At 36.5% G+C, this 5304-nt stretch overlaps 1 protein-coding gene across 7 annotated transcripts in view; it reads left to right on the top strand.

Annotated features, from left to right (window-relative positions):
• The window catches only part of LOC114028336 (E3 ubiquitin-protein ligase CBL-B), a 137471-nt gene that overhangs the window by 70243 nt on the left and 61924 nt on the right, over positions 1-5304 (top strand). The window lies entirely within an intron of this gene.

Genomic DNA, 5304 nt, shown 5'->3' with positions numbered 1-5304 from the left:
TTTGTGTAATCAATAATCAGAAGCTCATTAAACCTTATGCTTAAGAGCAGTCAGAAAGGAGATTCTAAGTCATGACTTCACTTAATTATGAAGCTACTATATGAATGGCTCAATATTTATTTTTATTTGCTTACTTTTTCTGCCAAAAGTTTCTCACCATTAGTGTTGATAATTTGTGGCTTGTAAAGGTAGGAGAGCATCTTTGCAAGAAATTCAGTGATTTGGGAAGTGGAGGGATCTAGGTTTTCTGTTTTGTGTGTGTGTGTGTGTGTGTGTGTGTGTGAAAGAGAGAGAGAGAGTGAGTGAGAGAGAGAGAGACATTTTCAGCCTTCCTTAAGCCCAAGAAGTCTGATAGAGCATTTGTTTTATAAGCACACTATATCATAGTTGGTCATTTTTATAGCTCTGTTTATACCTAATACCATGCAGCTGCCCAAAGAGTCTTGCGAACCTAGGTTAATATTGTACCAAATATTAAAATAAAAACCTAAACTGAACTCCAGCCATACAAATTAAACTCTTCCTATATGGCTAAACATAGATTGCCTGAAATACACACTTTGAAAGAAACTTGCCTATATAATGAGTCTTGACTGAGAGGATATTATTACTGTTATATTCCTGAAAAAGTTAGTACTATAACAAACAAAGAAACAGCGATTTTGGCCGTGTCCCAAGGCTAGTTGCAGAATGGTGAAGTTATGCTTATCCATATTTACTTCTTTATTTATATTTTTGTTTTGTTTTTTGCTTTTTGGTGAGGCAATCAGGCTCACGCAGATAGTAGTGTCAAGTGCCTGAGATCAGATTTGAGCTCAGGTCCTCCTGACTCCAAGGCCAGAGCTCTATCCACTGCACCACCCAGCTGCCCCTACTTCTTTATTTATTCATTAAATCCTGTTGTTAGTATTTGTTTCTCAGAGATTAGTTTATGTACGTATACAAAGGTTACAAGAGTCATGATTAAAAACAGTTTTGTTTTATTACCTCAGAATGACAAAAATATTCTAAATGAATGAAGGACAGTATAAAAGTGGGTAGGGAAAGAAATCCTCATAGGGAGAGACACAAAGACAGAGAGAGAAAGTACAGTACACATATAATCCAAATGGAAGCCAAAAAAGCAGAGGGGGTAGGGGGAAAAAAACCAGGAAGATAAATTTGAGAGCCCCTAACATGGGAGTAAGGTTTAAGGGAATCATCATTTATATAGTACCTACTGGGTGTCAGGAATTATGCTAAGCAAATTACAAATATGATCTAATTTGATGAGGTTCTGTTAACTATCCCCATTTTACAGTTGAGGAAATGGGCAAAGAGAAGTTAAATGAGTTGCCCAGGGTCACAGTTAGTAAATGTCTGAGGCCAGATTTAAATTCAGATCTTCCTGCCTCCAGGCCCAGCACTGCATTTGCTGTGCTACTTTGCTGCCCCTACAAAATAATGATGATAATAACTGGTCTAGAAGAAGAGCTTAGGAAGACAGAATTATTTGTCTCCTAGAAAAACTTGAAGAAAATGTAAATAGCATATTTAATACAAAATACTCAGATATACAGAAGAGCAAATTGGTAACTTTATTCTCAGAATGAAAATTTAAGTTATCTTTGGGGTAGAAATTGGGAGATACCAACACTCAATACTACCTTAGTACCCTAACTTATAAATTGCCTAACCTCCTCAACTCTCCATGACCTACTCCTGTACTCAACCTCAGCTGCTCACAGAGATGGACATGCCATTGATCATACTATGACATGTAAATGTTCTGTTTCAGTGTTTATGAGCTCTATTTTTCATTTCATCTTTTCCTGTGTTTTATGGTCCCTAGCCCTATTTGTGGTTTTTGCTTCTGTTTACTCCACATCTCAGTTTTTTAGAAGATTGTCACCACTGCATTGGCTATCCTTCCCTTCTTTTCCTATCTTGATCACTTGTGGGTCAGTTTAACTGTACAGGGTTGTGCTGGAGCCAGCTGTTAAAATTTTCCATGGGAGAATTTACCCTTTAGAAATCAGCAAATGCTACAAATTGGGACTTGATTCATTGCTGGGTTGATTTCTATGCTTAAGAAAGTGGTAGAGAAAATATTAATAATGCAGATTGAGCTTAAAAGTGTGTCACAAATACAGGTTTCTTTTTCCCTCTGAAGATCCAGTTGTTAAACACTACTGACTAAACTATCTTTTACTCATAAATCTTTTATTCTTCTGCCTTGCCACTGATCACAGCTTGCTAGACCTCAGCCTTAGGTTATTCCACATTTGCTTTTGCTCCTGTTCCCATGCAGCTAGATGAAGCTGGAGAAAATCATAAAAACCTGATGATTGAATCTAATACAGATTTGTGTTACATGATATTAATTTGGCCTTCCTTGCAGCAAATTAATTCTTTTTTTACTTCACTAATCCATTTACTATCCCACTCACCACAGCAGCTATTCTAAACCTTTTCATCCCTCCCAAAATATCCTCCAGCATCCTCTTCACCCACCCTCTCAATTAAAGATTTTGTTCACTGAAAATATTGACACCATTTGCTGAGAGGTCCCTAGTCTTCTCACCTCTTCATCTGACATCATTCAGATATCTTCACCCACTACTTCTTCCATCCTCCCCGCTGGTCTCACATCTCATGGCCAAGGCTGACAACTCTACATGTTCTTTTGACCCCATCTGTTCTCTCCTCCTTTTCCTGCAGATTCACTCCACTGTCAACCCCATACTTTCTCACTAATCTTCACTCTCTCTGTATCTTTTGGTTACTTCCTTCAATGTATCATCCTCCATCCTTTAAAAAACAAACCAATACAAACAAAAAAAATAAACAACTCATCCTTCTATCCCTGCAAGCTATTGTGCTATAGCTTTCCTTCCCTTCTCAGCTAAACTGCTTATGAAAGCTGTCTATACCAAGTGTTTCCTCTTCCTCTGTCTACTTTCAAAATTCTTTGCAACTTGACTTCCAACCTAATCTCTTAACTGAAAGTGTTATTTCCCAAATTATTGGTGATCTCTTATTGAGCAAATCTAATAATTGCCCTTTCTCCATTTTCATCCTTGCCTTATCTGTACCTTTTGACACTGTCAGTCACTTTCTTCTGATTCTTCTGTCCTCTTTGGGGTTTTGTGACACTGTCTTTTCTTTGTTCTTCTGCTTACCTGATTTCTCATTATTTTTTTCCTAGATCTTCCTCCAGGTAAGACCCACTAATCATGGTTGGTCCCCCAAGGTTCTGTCCTGGATCCTCTTCTCTTCTCCCTCCCTACTGCTTCACTTGGTGTTCTATCTCATCAGCTCCCATGCATTCAATCATTATCTTTATACTGATGATTATGATATATACAGATACATATATATGTAGATAGACACATATATAAAAGTATAGAGATAATTGAATCATCAGTTTAGAGATGATGATAGAATATATGTTTTTATTATATATTCTCTTCTATATAGACTTGGATATAGATATATTTAAATATGTGTTTGTATCTGTGTATGTGTGTGTGTGTACACATATATACATATACACACAAATATCTCTAACCATAATCTCTTTCCTGAGCTCTTAATTCCACATCCAGCTAATAGGTATTTCAAAGTAGATGTTCCACAGGCATCTCAAATCAACTTCTTTAAATTGATCTCATTATCTTCCAACCTTCCCCCTTCCCAACTTTACTATTATTTTCTTGAGGACTGCCATCTTTCAGTTAGCCATGCTAACCAAGGTTGATTGCTGTCACCCTCAACTCCTCACTCTACCTCTCCTTACTTATCCAATATGTTGTCAAATCTTGTTATTGCTTTCACATCCCCATCTCTTTTCTGACACCGTCACCACCCATACATGCAATCCTCATTACTTCACACCTAGACTATTGTAATAGGCCACCCCAAGTTTTTCCCCATTTAATTCTCTGTTTATTTTTCTAAATTTCTAAGTTATTTTTCTAAAATACTGATCTGACCATGTCAGTTACCTACCCTGCCACCCTTATACTCCATACTACCTCCAGGACCAAATATAAAATGTTCTTTGGGGCATGTAAATCCCTTCACAGCCTGGACTCTTCTTAATCTTTCTAGCCTTTTTACATATATAGTCTCTCTTATATGTGCTGTGCAATCCAGCTTGACTGGCCGACCCTCATGCCTGGAATGTTCTCCCTCTTCACCTCTGACTTCCAGCTTCCTTATCTTCCTTCAAGACTCAGCTCAAATTCCACTTTCTGCAGGAAGCTTTCCCAGTCTCCATCCCTCTCTGCCTTACAATTATACTGTCTACTTACTTTTAACTTTCTTTGTATCCTCCATACCACAGTGCCTGACACATCATAGTAAGCACTTAACAAGTACTTATGGAGTAATTTGCAAGTGAATTCTATCAAAGATGTGATTAAGTAAAATCTATGCTAAATAAACTTTTTCAGAAACAAAAAAGATGTTACCATATTACTTATATGTATAAGAATGATTTTAATACCCAAATCTGAGAGCTGAGGCAGAACTTTTAAATCATTATCACCAATGAATATTGATGTAACAGTAATAAAAGCCTGTCTAAAAACCTCCAATAACTTATCATTAGAATTATTTGTTATGATCAAGTTAGATTTATATCAGGAATGCAAGGATAGTTCAAGGCTAGGAAGGAAAACAATGTACTTTTTTTGTCCCGACTTATTTCATTGGTCTAGTGAACTTTCACAAAGAAATAAGGTGTATCAATGCAGATCAGCAACTGCTCTGCTATTTATAGTCATAAAGAATTGTGTTAGGACACTGAGAAATGAAGTAACTTGCCCAGTGTTACATAGCCAATATATGTCAGAGGCACAGCCACATCTTCCTAATGCAACTACACTGCTCTGCTGGTTGTTGTAAAGAAAAGTCATTAAGAACAGCAACATCAAAAATAAAACAAAACAAAAAACATATAACTTTGGTGTAACCTCTTTTTTTAATGTATATTGAGCTAAAAGTCATTGGAATGAAAAATTTTGTCATAGGGAAAAATTAATCTAAATCCCTAAGCTAAACTATTTTCATAAGGAAAATATTGAAAGCTTTCTCATTAAATTCAAGAATAAAGTTAAGATTCTTCCTTCTCATTATTCATAATACTTAAGAATGTGAACTGGAAGGGACCTTAGTGCCCATCCAATCTAATCCTGTTATTTTATAGATAAGAAAAGTGAGGTGCAGAAAGGTTTAAGTAAATTGCCCAAAGTTGCACAGCTGATTAGTGTCTGATACAGGATTTTGAACCCAGGTCTGCCCAACTCTGTCTAATGTCCC

This window comes from Vombatus ursinus, unplaced genomic scaffold (assembly GCF_900497805.2).
Source record: "Vombatus ursinus unplaced genomic scaffold, bare-nosed wombat genome assembly UNPS02014878.1, whole genome shotgun sequence".
Lineage (NCBI taxonomy): Eukaryota > Metazoa > Chordata > Mammalia > Diprotodontia > Vombatidae > Vombatus > Vombatus ursinus.
The sequence above is the reverse complement of the archived record's forward strand: the minus strand, read 5'-3'. Positions and strand labels throughout refer to the sequence as shown.